The following is a 15997-nucleotide window of genomic DNA, read 5'->3' as shown; positions in this document are numbered from 1 at the left end:
GTATAGAACCTTGGTTAGACCACACTTGGAGTACTGGGAACAGTTCTGGTCTCCATATTATAAAAAGGATTGAGAGGAACATGAGAATGTGCAAAAAAGATTCACAAGGATGATAACAGAACTGAGAGGGTATATTTATCAAGAAAGGCTGAATGGGGTTAGGCTCCTTTCTCTAGAAAAGAGAAGGCTGAAGGATAGAGGTCTTTAGGAGTGTGAAAGGTTTGACAGGGTAGAAGTAGAGAAAATGTTCCCACTTGTGGGGAGTCCAAAACTAGAGGTCATAAATATAAGATAGTCACTAATTAATAAATCCAATAGGGAATTCAGGAGAAGCTTCTTTAACCAAAGAGTGATAAGAACGTGGAACACATTACCACAAGGAGTAGTTGAGAGTAACAGCATAGATGCATTTAAGGTTAAGTTAGATAAGCACAAGGCAGAAAGGAATAGAAGGTTATTCTGATCATGCTAAAGGAGGTAAGGTGGGAGGAGGTTTTTATGGAGCAGAAACACCGGCATAGACCAGTTGGGACTAATTGCCTGTTTCTGTGTTGTAAATTCGATGAGATGCTGATTGGGTTAGATGAAGAGGGGTGGGAGAAGGCTCATGTGGAGCACAAACATCGGCCTCGACCAGTTGGGCCGAATGGCATGTTTATGTACTGTAGACTATGGGACTAAAAATTGCAGTGGCTCACCGCCCAGTTTCTCAGCAGTATTTGCTGTTTTGGGCGATAACCGGGTCGGCGAGAAATTGCCCAGCTAAGTTACGCCGGCAGTTTCGAGATACCGCTGGGGAGCGGATCGTCAGCATGCACCATCCTCAGATCGCCCTGGCGTGATATTTGGCTCAGCGGTGACCCAGAGGTATGTGTTCAAAAAAAACACCAAGAATCAGCGGAGCTGGGCAAAGGTTAGTAATTGTTTTTCTACTCATTATTTTAAAATTCTGTTCTGGTGATTTGTTAAAAGGGTCCTGAGAATGTTATTTACTTTTATGTGCTGTTTTTTTGAAAAAATATTATTAGTATTTTTCTCCTCCGAGGCCCAACCCGCAGCCTCTGTATATTTTTCGTGAATTTTTTCATTATTGTCCATTTTCTTTAAGAACCGCCCAATCGACCCTAAATTCCACTTTTTCGCTGAGAATCGGGGTGCAACGCCCATTTTCACCTTCTAGCTCCATCACTCACACTTCCTTTGTCATTCCTGTCAGCCACTACTCTACAAGGACAGTAACTTGCTTTCTTTCCTGTCTCCAAGGAAATAGAAACAAGACTGATCTGAGTGATCTTTTGCATGCTCTAGCACAGTAACACTGCAGATTATCCTATGTTTGATGAACACAAACTAAATTGGTGACACAACCATAGATTAAAATATTGCTGAGCACTTGCAATACCAGAAAAAAAAAGTAAAAATCTTGGTTATTCTGATTTATCTGCAGTAAGCATTGGGTTTTGAGTGGGATTTATGATCTTGTCTTGGCAATCTTCTGTTGCATGGTGTATCCAGTTATTTGTCCATTGAAATATGGACGCAGCTAAAGCCACGGCGCAACATCTAGTCATTGCCAGGAATCACTCTGTTGAATTTAGGCAGCCAGTTGGCTACATGCATTCTAAAAATGTACTACCCTGGAACTGATACCCAAGATTCTCTACATACTATCCAATGGAATGCATTTCTTGGAAACTCAAGGGTTAAAATAAACCTGAAAATTTACACCTTTTCGTTTTTAAATATGCTGCATTTTTAGACGACTATCTATGGCATAATATTTCTATTCCATTAAAAAGGCAGAATTACACTTGTAGAGTCATACAAATGTTCTTCATTATTAATGAAGTGAAAATATGTTATACCTCTTCAGGAGAAAGTGAATCAAACGTCAGTGAAAAAGATCAGGAAGTTGCTGCAGGACACTGGGCTACCAGCCATCAGAAATGTTGTCAAGTTCTGAAGAATGAAACAACATCTTCAAGAAATGAGAGTCTACAGTAAGCTTCTTTGTCTCAGAAGCAAATAATGTCAAGTATCATCATCCCATATTACAGTAATTTGCTTATTGTAGGTAATTATTTCTGTTGGTTCTCAGCTGAATTACTGTGTATGGACTTTTTATTCCAATTTGATCATTTTTAATTTTAGAGTTAGATAGAATTATAAGCGCAAATAGTTGAACGCTGCGATATACAACATTCATTGGTCTCTCCATCATTAGACATAATTCTGAAATGTGTACACTTGAACCCATATATGTTTCCTGATTAAAAACTTATCATGCCATGCACCCTTAACACAAAGGTATAGTTAGATTATTAAACACAAACTAAATTTCCACATAAGCCAAGAGGTTACTTGGTTCTGAGCTGAAGTATCCACATGTGTGGATTTTTTGGGCGAGGAAAAAACATGGACATTTGGTTTTGTTGTAACTTTGAGAATGTGTAAAAGGGTTGCGAAAGTGGTAGATGGATAGAGAAGGTGGCAAAAGGATGGAGATAGGGAATCATGGGAAAATAGCTCAAGAAATGTCAAGATGCAGACAACTGCAGAATCAACAGAAAAAAAAGGGGTTACCAAGAGTTAAAGTTGAGGTTAGACACGGGTCATGAGAAAGCCCAAAACAGCACAAAGAAAGAAAGCAATCCCAGATAGGAAGGGAAAAGTAATAGCTTCTACTGATAAGGAGGAAGGGAAACTAATTGGGGTCTTTACTGATAAGGGAAGACAGTGTAGCAAAGCTATAATTAACCTGACCTGACACCAGCCCTAATTGGGAGACTTTCTTGCCTGCCATTGGACATACTCAGGGGGGAGGCAGAAAGGGATTGGATAGACCAAGTGCTAATCAAATGTGTTCTGTTTTGAAAATGTATAACTATTGTGCTTTTCGCGCTGTAAAGGAACTTGTCCAGGAGAAGGTAAACAGGCTCTGATTGAGAGTGTCCCTTTGTCTTGACAAGTCCCGGCCGGAGAATCTTCAATAAAGGTCTTTTACAGAAAAGGCAAGAGGTGTTCGCCTGTCAGTGTATTCGCTGAAACAGATTGAGGGAAAAAGAATCCGTATTAACAACTTCTGTTCCCTTACTTTGATTGAGCCATGAACTAATATTTGTACCACTGATAACAACGGAGGTGACAAAATTGCAGGCAAGTATCTTTTAGAAAATGGGGAAGGAAGAAAGAATTTAATGTCCCATAATTTGCTGTCAGCGGCAAAGCAAAGACATTTGTTGCTGGCCCCTAAGAAAGCTTCCCACAAAGATCTCGCCATCTCTGATGAGATGTTCGGCTTTTCCGACGTTCAATTAATCAGTACAGTTTAGTGGGAAATTCATAGCTGCTGTGATGTCAGCAAGCTGTCTAAGCAGCCAATCACAATGCAGAATTCTCAGACAGGGAAGCACGAAGGAAAGCAGCTCCTTTTATTGACTTTTAAAAAAAATGTTAGAGAGCAAATCAAAGATTGGGGCTCTCATATGGAGAAAAGGTAAACTTGAAATCAAGATGAACAAACTTTTAAAAAATATATATTTTTTAATTTCTTAAAAATTTTAATTTTTATTAAAATGGATAAACTTGAGACTCCACAAAATAAAATTAATTTTTCAGGGCCATAATGTTTGTTTGCTGTTAAAACCCCAGTTACACCTAATCCAACATGGTATAACTTTTAATGGGGAATTTAACAGCAATATTACCGCAGAAAAGCCCAAGTCTGTCAGTTCCACTGATTTCTGTGATTACACTGATTGGCGATTATGGGAGGGGGGTGGGGGCACTGCCAGCCAGTGTCAGAGCAGTGAATGACTGGCCGCAATTCAGGATTTCCGCTTTTAGATGCGCATGCACTAAATCCTGAAGTTGTGGTCAGTTTCAAAGCAGTAATAACAGCGAACGCTGTTCATTCGCTGTCATTACCCACCGCAAATGCCTGGTCATTGTATCATCATCAATATCATCATCATCATCATCATAGGCAGTCCCTCAGAATCGAGGAGAACTTGCTTCCACTCCCAAAGTGAGTTCTTTGATGGCTGAACAGTCCGATATGAGAGCCACAGACCCTGTTACAAATGGGACAGACATTGTATAATGCTTTTTAATCAATTAAGGGTCCCTAACCTAGAATAGAATCTGCTGGAGACTGTATCATAAATATTATTGATTGTATGCTATTGCTTTTATTTTCAAATATTCTTAGAATACACTTATCTACTGCCCAACATGTATACATTCTAATGAAAATATACAAAAGACTTAATCCACCATCGACTCAAAGAACACATTAAAAATTGGCCTGTAAAATAGATAACTAACTGGATAAATTAGAGCCTGTTTGCACTGCATATGTATATCTGCATACTCACAAAAAATGTTTAAGTAAATATGAGTACTTTTAAAATGGAAACCAAGTAGTAATTACTGAACTATATATGTTTTGCAGAAAATGGTGGTATTTACAGCAGGTACATTAGTTAACTTTTCAGGTGTAGACCTTTCTAGCAGTAAGTTTACCTTCAAAACGTCTACCTGTTTTTTTCCTCATCTGAGATAGTAACAGACCTGCTGCGCATTGCCAGCATTTTTTGTTTATATTGTGGATTTTTAAGTTTTTTTCTTGCTATCTCTCCTATATTTAATGCAGACTTCTTTCAGATTACAACCTTGTACAGAAATAGGGCAGAGATCCTCTGCATTGTTCTAAAAGGATTCAGCCCTCACATTCAAAGCATCACCACAGGTCAACCACATCAGTATCTTTGCTAAATTACAACTTAAACTGGTTTCTCTCACCAAGTATTAGGTTTTTTTTTTAAACCAGACAAACTGAATGAAATTCAGCACAAACACGTGAATGAAACATCTCTTTTAAAAGGTACTTTTATATTGACAGTGTGCTGTTGAGAGTATGTGCACTGCACTCCCACTGCCAGCTCATTATAATTGAACATTATTGTGTATATGTTACTGGACTAGTAATCAAGAGAACACGAGTTCAAATCCCACCATTGCAGTTTAAGAAAGTAAAAAGCTGGTATTAGTAAAAGTGACCATAAAGTTATTTGAATGTCATAAGAAGCCAACTGGCTCACTAATATCCTTTAGGAAAGGAAACCTGCCATCCTTAACTGGCCTGGCCTAAAGGTGACTCCAGTCACACACCAATGTGGTTCCCTTAACTGCCCTCTGAAATGACCAGTTAACACCACCTTCTCAGAACTAGGTGTAGGCAATAAATGCTGGCCTTGTATATTTTCTTTACAAAAAGTGAGTACTTGGAACCAAAAGTATTGTACCCTTTTTAATGTGTCCTTTCATTTACCTCTTTCTTCCTATGCTGCTCTGACTCCTAACTGTTTTTCATTTCAGTTTTGTTTTATACAGCTGCCAGATGTGACAGTTAAGCAGAGGAAAATGCAACAGGAGCACAACCTGAGCTCAAACACACTAATCTCTAATACACATCAACAACAGTATAGTTCCAACCTTCTCCTCCCTTAATGAACATCACACCCTTCAATATCATAAAAACTTCCCAATGGCTCTGTTAACAAAACATATATCTGAACTATATCAATCAGAAAGTCTGAAGTTGAATTCTTCATCAGTGCTCATTAGCAGATCTCAGCTTGTGTAGCAGTTGAGAAACTACAGTCAGAGGAGAAGTTTGGAGCACGAGGCTGGAGCTGTGAGAAAATCAAAAAAAGCCCAACTTAATGGAACAGTCAGAGGAGCAGTTTGGAGCGCGAGGCTGAAGCTGTGGGCAAACCAAAAAAAGCTAGCCACCGCAGCAACAGAATAACAAGAGAGATTGGAAGCAGCGAGGAGCGGAGGTTGGAAGCGGGGAGGAGCGAAGGTCAGGACCGGGGAGAGGTCAAAGCCCAGAGGCGGAGCAGCATGGACAAGACCAAGGGAAGGTGCAGCACGGGCCAGTAGCGACGCTGTGAGGTCACGAGGCTCACATTGCGTACGATGAATTCCACGTAGAAAGAGGTCCTGTGGGAAGGAGGATGTATCAGCACAAGCGGCGGAGCCTGGTCTCCAGTCATCTTGGATCCCCTTGCTACTGGACCAAGGCCTAGCTCCGTCAAGCCCGTGTAGTGGCTGGTTTGCAATGGTCACCCCACGTTAAAAGAATTCACGCACAGGCATCTTCCACCATTTAAAATGAGTCACCTGAGTACTCATTTTTAGTGTGGAAGCAAGTCACCTTCGATCCCGAGGGACTGCCTATAATGATGAAAGAAACTACAATTGCCTGCAATGTCCCTGGAGTAGGGAAGTAAAAATATGCCAGGCATCCTGCTACTGAGCATCATCCAATGACCCTTGTCGGGTGAGAAAAGTTCGGCCTCAGCTGCGATACTTGCTGCAGTCGAAGTTTGCCAGTGCCCACTGTCTAAGCTCAACACGAAGAATGACCATTTGATTTGAGCATAGAAGGACCTTAAGTGAGCATGGCACCATACCCCAGCAGGAATCACTGCACAAGTACAAATGAGGAAGGCCATTCAGCCCACTTTAACTCATCCATCTCAGAAAACCTAATTATGTATCTAATTGTGTTTAAAATTTGCAATATCTTTGCCCACACAACCCTACTTCGAAGCCCATTCAAAGTGTAAATCACACTGCATGAATAACTACCTATACCTGTCTTAAATTTGCCTATCATTCTGAATCTGTGCCCATTTGTCATAGCACACCTTGAAGTTATGTTCTGTACTTACCTTTTCTATACAGTTTTATATTTTATAGCCATCTTAATATCTTACATGCATCTCCTTTCAAGACTGAAAAGGCCAAGTTTCACATACAGTAATTCAACCTCGGGCACTGGGAATCCCAGGTTTTAATCTTTTCCTTGTGTCTGAGACACAAATTGAACACAGTACTCAGGGGGTTGTCAGACCAGAGTGCTGTACAGTTTCAGAATGGCATCCTCCATCAATGTATTCAAGTAGGGAGCAAGCATTGAACATAAATGGGAAAATACATAAATACAACAAAACAAAACATGCAAAGACAAATCTTGGTGTGATAGAAATTGTGTTTCCAATTTTCAGATTTAACAGATAAGACAATTTTAGAATTTCTTTTAGTAAGACTGATAAAACCTTACATAACCACCAAAAAAACAGAAACTGTAAGTGTCAATGTCACAAGTAAGATTATTTCAATTTCTTATGTGCTTATAAATTGTTCGACTGTTTCAAATTGTTAGTTCAGCTGATGTTGGCATTTCGTTCAGGTTAGTAAATCAACTAATTCACTCTACCCACACCATCTATGCAGTACTGCAACTATAAATAATCATTCCCTTCATTATTGAAGATTGAGTAGACTAAGCCTATATTCTCTAGAGTTTAGAAGAATGAGAGTTGATGTCATTGAAACATACAATTTTTTTTTTTTTTTACAGGGCTTGACATGGTAAATATAGGGAGGATGTTTCCTCTGGCTGGGGAGTCTTGAACCAGTGGTCACAGTCTCAGAATACGGAATGCCTCCTGCTAACAAACCGGAAGCTACTGGGAGCCGCGCAGAAGCGTTCTGCACATAACTGTCAGGTCCCAAATTTAAAAAAACATTCACCACAACAGACGGAGGATCTGAGAAGTGCACAGTATTTTTCCTCACAGCCCAATCTCGTCCGACATTTTTCCTCCAAGCATTTTTCCACAGCCCAATCTCTCCCGGCATTTTTTCTCCCGGTATTTTTTCTCACAGCCCGATCTCTCACGCCATCTTTACTCACAGCCCGATCTCTCCCGGCATTTTTCCTCACAGCCCGATCTCTCCTGGTATTTTTCCTCACAGCTCAATCTCTCACGACATTTTTCCAATCTCTCGTGGCATTTCAATTTTTTTTTTTAAAACACACCCGCTCCCCTGACGAACCGGCAGCGCGCATGCGCAGCCCACTTCTGGTTTGCTGGCAGCAGTCACGTCCCTCAGAATAAGGGGTCGGCCATTTAGGACTGAGAGGAGGAGAAATTTCTTCACTCAGATGGTGGTGAATCTTTGGAATTCTCTACCCCAGAGGGCTGTGGAGGCTCAGTCGTTGAGTATATTCAAGACAGAGATCGATAGATTTTTGAATATTAAAGGAATCAAGGGATACGGGGATAATGCGGGAAAGTGGATTTGAGGTAGGTCAGCCATGATCTTATTGAATGCCAGAGCAGGTTCGAGGTGCCGAATGGCCTACTCCTCCTCCCATTTCTTATGTTCTTATTATAAAATAGCCAGTTTTTTAAAAAGCTAAAGATAGCTGGTGTTCCAATAAATCACCAGTTTATTGAAAACTTAAATGGTGAAAAATAAGTACAGCTACTGGAAATCAAAAACCGAAACTCTGAAGTTGAAGACACATCAGGATAATAGGGAATCACAAGTAAGCAACTTGTGCAAGCTCAATAATTTTATATAATCCACCACCGTATTCAACATGTATCCTCTGTAGTAAGTGGTGAATCTGAATAAAAATTACCCATGTGGGCCTATTCATTCACTTACTTCAAGTGATTATCGTGATTGTGCAACAAGGTATAATTTTTTTTAGCAGGGGAGGGGGACATTTGATTTGATTAGTTTGCAACATTCGTCGCTATTTCTCTCAAAATTATTGAGCCTGCACAAATTGTGATCGCCTAGTATCCTGATATGCCTGATACTTCATTTTTGTTTTTGAATTCCAGTACTTAGTTTTCACCATTGAAGTTTTCCTGGTGATTTATTGAAATTTCAGTTTTTTTTAAATCTGAGAATTGGATATTTTAAAGAAAGACTTGGATTTATAAAACATCTTTCACAACCACCGGATGTCTCAAAGCGCTTTACAGTGTTGTAATGTAGGAAATGCGGTATCGAATTTGCGCATTGCAAGCTCCCACACATTGCAATGTGATAAAGAACAGATAATCTGTTTTTGTTATGTTGATTGAGGGATAACATAAGAACATAAGAATTAGGAACAGGAGTCGGCCATCTAGCCCCTCAAACCTGCTCCACCATTCAACAAGATCATGGCTGATCTGGCCATGGACTCAGCTCCACTTACCCGCCCGCTCCCCAGAACCCTTAATTCCCTTATTGGTTAAAAATCTATCTATCTGCGACTTGAATACATTCAATGAGCTAACCTCAACTGCTTCTTTGGGCAGAGAATTCCACAGATTCACAACCCTCTGGGAGAAGAAATTCCTTCTCAACTCGGTTTTAAATTGGCTCCCCCGTTTTTTGAGGCTGTGCCCCCTAGTTCTAGTCTCCCTGACCAGTGGAAACAACCTCTTTGCCTCTATCTTGTCTATCCCTTTCATTATTTTAAATGTTTCTATAAGATTACCCCTCATCCTTCTGAACTCCAACGAGTAAAGACCCAGTCTACTCAATCTATCATCATAAGGTAACCCCCTCATCTCCGGAATCAGCCTAGTGAATCATCTCTGTCCCCCCTCCAAAGCTAGTATATCCTTCCTTAAGTAAGGTGACCAAAACTGCACGCAGTACTCCGGGTGCAGCCTCACCAATACCCTATACAGCTGCAGAAGAACCTCCCTGCTTTTGTACTCCATCCCTCTCGCAATGAAGGCCAACATTCCATTCGACTTCCTGATTACCTGTTGCACCTGCAAACTAACTTTTTGGGATTCTAAAAGAGTTTCATGCACAAGGAGAGCACGCGGTGTCCACCGGTACGCTCGCGGCCTTCCGCGAGAGGTGGGCACCGGAGGGACTGGAGTGCATCATCACGCCCGGCAACCAAATTTTAATTTGATTTTACGTTTTAAAGTTTAAATTTGTTTTAATTGCCGGTGTTTTTAGTGTCCCCTTCCCTTTTATAGGGGGCACTGGGGAAAAATTGTGATTTTAGTGCCCAAAAAAAAAACAAAAAAAAGAAGAAAAAAAAACCCCCCCAAAAAAAAACCAAAAAAAAGAAAAAAAGGGCCTTGTAAATGTCTGGTGTGTCACCCAGGTCGGGTGGCACGGTTTAATGTGTTTTGTTTTGCAGATAAACTCCAAAAAGAGTTTCATGCACAAGGAAGACGAGACATCTAGAGGCGGGTCCCCTCAGTGCGCCGGAAAGTTTGACCACCGCGCTCAGCCCAACCCAGTCACCGGCGAGCGCGGGGTGTCCTGAGCCCGTGCCCGAGCCCTTGACCAATACCGCAGAGGGGCTCGGGCGAGGGCAAGATAAGGAAAAGGGGGTGGCGGAGCGGGAGGCCTCGGCAGACATGGAGGTCTCCCTGCCTCCGCGCATCCCCAGGAACAAAAGGAGGCACCGCCCCAATGAGGCGGAGGGGGAACAACATCCCTCCGCGGAGGAGGCGGTGCCCGCCGCGTGTCCCGCGTCCCCCACCAGCGCCCCCAAATTGCGCTGTAGGCGCGAGGAATCTGTCCCCGGGGAGGGTGAGGCAGGCGAGGCTGCCCAGCCGCTGCCTCCTGGGGAGGGCGTGGCAGATCTGCCTGTCGTGGGGGGCGTGGGGCCAGCGGAAGAATGCGTAGCCGCCGGGTCGAGCGTCCCGGGGACTGAGGCGGGCGGGGCTGAAAAGGCTGAACCTGAGCCCGCCCAGCCAATACCCAACTTCCCCCGGGATTTGCTCGACTCTGAAAATGCCAATTTTATGGAATCCGCACACGCTGGGCTGGGGGGTGGCGGCGGGGAGGGAGAAGACCCTGCAGAGATACCTTTACGTCGAGCCCCCTCCTAGGTGGTGCGCTCTGGCGAGGTATTTCTTCCGCCAGCAGCGCGACCTCAATTATGACACGCAGCTCCTGTTTGTGAACTTGGGGGGTGCCAGGACCGCCCTCCGGGAGCTGCCTGTCTTTTACAGGGAACTCATCAGGGTCTGGAACAAAGTCTCCACCAAGCGCAGCTCTCCGCCGGCTGGAGTGGCGGCCATCCTGCAGGAACCGCTGCTCGGGAATCCGTACCTCCACGGCCGTGGTTTTATGTGGCGGTCGGAAGAGAGGGCTGTGGCTGGTGAGGTGACCAGGGTCAGGGACCTGCTCGATGGCGGAGGAGCGGGCTGGATGGCGCCAGACACGCTGGCGCGGCGCCTAAACTCTGCCAACGTCCGCCACGCGGCCGATGCCATCGAGTCGCTAAAAACAGCTCTGGGCCCTGACTCCGTTAGGTGCATCGAGGAGGCTCAAGCACGTGGGGAGATCCCGTCCGAACTGACCCCCGTCCGGACGGAATTCCTCATCGGCGCCAAACCCCGGAACCTCCCTCGGGGGCCAGCGCCTCACAACTTGAGCCGCCTCGGGGAAATCCCCTCCGTGCCTTTCAGTTCCGCGCGGAGGGGTTTCCTGTACGGGCTGCTCCTGCACACCCTCAACTTTGCCATCCTCGCCGGCCGTCCGGACACGCCATGGCGTACCATCTTGCCGTCCAGAGGAGGCGGGGGTCCCCGATGGAGGGCACTCTACGCAGGGGTCCTCCCACTATTCATCGGGGACTTGGCCTGGAGGGTGGTGCACGGAGCAGTGCCGTGCAACAAATTTTTAAGCCGGTTCACGGACTCCCAGGCCGCCTGCAATTTCTGCGGTCTGGAAGAGTCCGTGTTCCATGTTTTTATGGAATGCACAAGGTTGCAGCCCCTGTTTTATTATTTGAAGGGGCTGCTCCTAAAATTCTGGCTGCACTTCAGTCCCACTCTCCTGATCTTTGGGCACCCTGTGCGGAGGGGAGCGGGTAGGTCCGAAGGCCTCCTCGTAGGACTGCTCCTGGGCACGGCCAAGGGTGCCATTAGCCGGTCCAGGCAGCGGGCGGTCGAGGGGGTCGTTCAACCTGACTGCCTGCCTCTCTTCCGCTCTTACATCCGGTCCAGGGTGTCCTTGGAGATGGAGCACGCGGTGTCCACCGGTACGCTCGCGGCCTTCCGCGAGAGGTGGGCACCGGAGGGACTGGAGTGCATCATCACGCCCGGCAACCAAATTTTAATTTGATTTTACGTTTTTAAGTTTAATTTGTTTTAATTGCCGGTGCTTTTAGTGTCCCCCTTCCCTTTTATAGGGGGCACTGGGGAAAATTGTGATTTTAGCGCCCAAAAAAAAACCAAAAAAAGAAAAACACAAAAAAAAAGGGGGGGAAAAAAAAGGGCCTTGTAAATGTCTGGAGTGTCACCCAGGTCGGGTGGCACCGTTTAATGTTTTATGTTTTTGCAGGTGAACTCCAAAAAGAGTTTCATGCACAAGGACCCCCAGGTTCCTCTGCACCACAGCATGCTGTAATTTCTCCCCATTCAAATAATATTCCCTTTTACTGTTTTTTTTCCAAGGTGGATGACCTCACACTTTCCGACATTGTATTCCATCTGCCAAACCTTAGCCCATTCGCTTAACCTATCTAAATCTCTTTGCAGCCTCTCTAGTGTCTTCGACACAACCCGCTTTCCCACTAATCTTTGTGTCATCTGTAAATTTTGTTACACTGCACTCTGTCCCCTCTTCCAGGTCATCTATGTATATTGTAAACAGTTGTGGTCCCAGCACCGATCCCTGTGGCACACCACTAACCACCGATTTCCAACCCGAATAGGACCCATTTATCCCGACTCTCTGCTTTCTGTTAGCCAGCCAATTCTCTATCCGTGCTAATACATTTCCACTGACTCCGCATACCTTTATCTTCTGCAGTAACCTTTTGTGTGGCACCTTATCGAATGCCTTTTGAAAATCTAAATACACAACATCCATCGGTACACCTCTATCCACCATGCTCGTTATATCCTCAAAGAATTCCAGTAAATTAGTTAAACATGATTTCCTCTTCATGAATCCATGCTGCGTCTGCTTGATTGCACTATTCCTATCTAGATGTCCCGCTATTTCTTCCTTAATTATAGTTTCAAGCATTTTCCCCACTACAGATGTTAAACTAACCGGCCTATAGTTACCTGCCTTTTGTCTGCCCCCTTTTTTAAACAGAGGCATTACATTAGCTGCTTTCCAATCCGCTGGTACCTCCCCAGAGTCCAGAGAATTTTGGTAGATTATAACGAATGCATCTGCTATAACTTCCGCCATCTCTTTTAATACCCTGGGATGCATTTCATCAGGACGAGGAGACTTGTCTACCTTGAGTCCCATTAGCCTGTCCAGCACTGCCCCCCTAGTGCTAGTGATTGTCTCAAGGTCCTCCCTTCCCACATTCCTGTGACCAGCAATTTCTGGCATGGTTTCTGTGTCTTCCACATGTTGGCCAGGACACCAGGGATAACCCCCTTGGTTTGGGATCTTTTACGTCCTCCTGAGACAGCAGACGAGACCTCGATTTAATTGCATCTTCAACAGTACTTCACTGGAGCGTCAGCTGAGATTTTTGTGCTCGTTTCTTGAGTGAGACTTGAACCCACAACCTTCTGACTCAAAGGCGAGGGTGAGCTACTAGTTGACACTTCAGAATTAACATAACATTAAAAACATAAGAATGAGGAGCAGGAGTAAGCCATTCGGCCATTCCAGCCTGCTTCACCATTCAGTATCATGGCTAATCTACCTCAACTCCATTTTCCTGCACTATTCCCATATCCCTTGATTCGCTCAAAATCTAAAAATCTATCGATCTCTGTCTTGAATCTACTCAAAGACTGAGCCGCCACAGCCCTCTAGGGTAGAGAATTCCAAAGATTCACCACCCTCCGAGTGAAGAAGTTTCTCCTCATCTCAGTCCGAAATGGCTGACAGCTTACTCTGAGAAGGTGACCCCTGGTTCGAGATTCCCCAGCGAGAGGCAACATCCTCCCTGCATCTACCTGATCAAGCCCTGTAAGAATTTTGTATGTTTCAATGAGATCACCGCTCATTCTTCCAAATTTCGAGAATATAGGCCAAGTCTACCCAATCTCTCCTCATAGGGCAATCCCCCCATCCCTCAATGGCAAGTATATTCTTCCTTAGGTAAGGAGACTAAAACTGTACACAATACTCCAGGTGCGGTCTCACCAGGGCCCTATATAATTGCAGTAAGACGTCTTTACTCTTGTCATAAAGGCCAAAATACCATCTGCTTTCTTAATTGCTTGCTGTACCTGCATGTTAATTTTCAGTGATTCATGTGCAAGGATGTGTACAAGTGTGAGGAGGACACAAAAAAATCTGCAAAAGGACATAGGCTAAGTGAGTGGCCAAAATTTTGGCAGATAGAGTAAAATATCGGAAAGTGTGAGGTCATACACTTTGGCAGAAAAAAATCAAAGAACAAGTTATTATTTAAATGGAGCAAGATTGCAAAATGCCGCAGTACAGCGGAACCTGGGGGTACTTGTGCATGAAACACAAAAGGATAGTATGCAGGTACAGCAAGTGATCAGGAAGGCCAATGGTATCTGGCCATTATTGCAAAGGGGATGGAGTACAAAAGCAGGTAAGTCTTGCTACAACTACCGAAGGTATTGGTGAGACCACACCTGGAATACTGCTTGCAATGTTAGTTTCCATATTTACAAAAGGATATACTTGCTGTGGAGGCAGTTCAGAGAAGGTTCACTAGGTTGATTCCGGGGATGAGGGGGTTGACTTATGAGGAAAGGTTGAGTAGGTTGGGCCTCTACTCATTAGAATTCAGAAGAATGAGAGGTGATCTTATCGAAACGTATAAGGTTATGAGGGTGCTTGACAAGGTGGATGCAGAGAGGATGTTTCCACTGATGGGGGAGACTAGAACTAGAGGCATGACCTTAGAATAAGGGGCTGCCCATTTAAAACAGAGATGAGGATAAATTTCTTCAGAAAGTTGTAAATCTGTGGAATTCGCTGCCTCAGAGAGCTGTGGAAGCTGGGTCATTGAACAAATTTAAGACAGAAATAAAGGGCCCAAGTTTCCACATGATTTGCGCCTGATTTTTTAGGAGCAACTGGTGGAGAACGGACTATCTTAGAAATCGCAATTCTCCACATTTTTTTTCCTGCAATTCTAGTCAGGTAGAACAGTTCCACTTTGGAACAGAATTTTTTCTTCAAAAGGGGGCGTGTCCGGCCACTGACGCCTGATTTCAAAGTTTCCACAGTGAAAACGTACTCCAAACTAACTTAGAATGGAGCAAGTGAAGATTTTTGTCGAAGTGAAAAAACCTGTTCTACACATTAAAAAATCAGGCGCAGGTTACAAATTAGGCGTCCAGAACGAGGTGGGGTGGGGTGGAAGGGAAGTCATTAAATTCTACAATAAATCCTTATTTATACTTCTACAAATATTATACAAATAAATCCAACCTGAATAAACATTTATAAGCAAAGAAAAGATTAAATAAACCATCTTCCTACCTGTGTGAAGGCATGGAGAATGCTGCAGTCAGCCTGAGGCGCCCGTAATTCCCGCGGGAGGGGGGGGGGGAGGCGCCCGTTCTTCCGGGGGGGGGCGGAGGAGGCGCCCGTTCTTCCCCGCGGTGGGGGGAGAGAGGCGCCCGTTCTTTCCCGCGGGGGGGGGGGGGGGGAGGAGGCGCCCATTCTTTCCCGCGCCGGGGGGGGGGCGGAGGAGGCGCCCGTTCTTCCCGCGGGGGGGGGGGGGGGGGCGGCAGTGAGAAGGCTGCAAGTGCTGATGTGTTGATGGCAATGTGCTTTTATTAAAAAAAAATTCAAAAATTAAACAGCTACAAAGAACTACAAAAATGGCCGAGTGCCAATGGTTTTTTCACACTGCGCGTGCGCGAACGCTCAAACACGCAGCGTTGCCGGCAGGAAAAAAACTAATTTAAATAGTACACGCCCCCTCCCACTTTCAAAATCGGCACGAGTGTAGACTCCGCCCCCCTGGGCGCCGCGCCAGGCAGACAAGGAGCTGCAGAACACTCCAGAATCGCGTTTTTATAAAGGCGCCGTTTTAGGCGCGAAAAACGGGCACCCAGCTCGGAGGGGCGCCCGTTTTTTATCGTGTGGAAACTTGGGCCCATAGAGTTTCTTAAACGGTAAAGGGATAAGGGGTTATGGGGAGCGAACAGGAAAGTGGAGCTGAGTCCATGATCAGATCAGCCATGATCTT

The 15997-nt window shown here is 44.6% G+C and overlaps 2 protein-coding genes across 6 annotated transcripts in view; one reads left to right on the top strand and one right to left on the bottom strand.

Annotated features, from left to right (window-relative positions):
* The window catches only part of LOC139234881 (erlin-1-like), an 843171-nt gene that overhangs the window by 419297 nt on the left and 407877 nt on the right, over positions 1–15997 (top strand). The window lies entirely within an intron of this gene.
* LOC139234878 (adenosine kinase-like) overlaps positions 1–15997 on the bottom strand; it is a 274129-nt gene that overhangs the window by 255892 nt on the left and 2240 nt on the right. The window contains exon 2 of one of the 5 annotated variants that reach the window (XM_070865696.1): positions 1866–1959. The exons of the other annotated variants lie outside the window; for them this stretch is intronic. The gene's annotated coding sequence lies outside the window, so the exon portion shown is untranslated. The remainder of the gene's footprint in view (positions 1–1865; positions 1960–15997) is intronic. 5 annotated transcript variants of the gene reach the window in all.

The sequence above is a fragment of the Pristiophorus japonicus genome, chromosome 22 (assembly GCF_044704955.1).
Source record: "Pristiophorus japonicus isolate sPriJap1 chromosome 22, sPriJap1.hap1, whole genome shotgun sequence".
In the NCBI taxonomy this organism is placed as follows: Eukaryota; Metazoa; Chordata; class Chondrichthyes; family Pristiophoridae; genus Pristiophorus; species Pristiophorus japonicus.
This window is presented reverse-complemented; position numbering and strand designations above follow the sequence as displayed.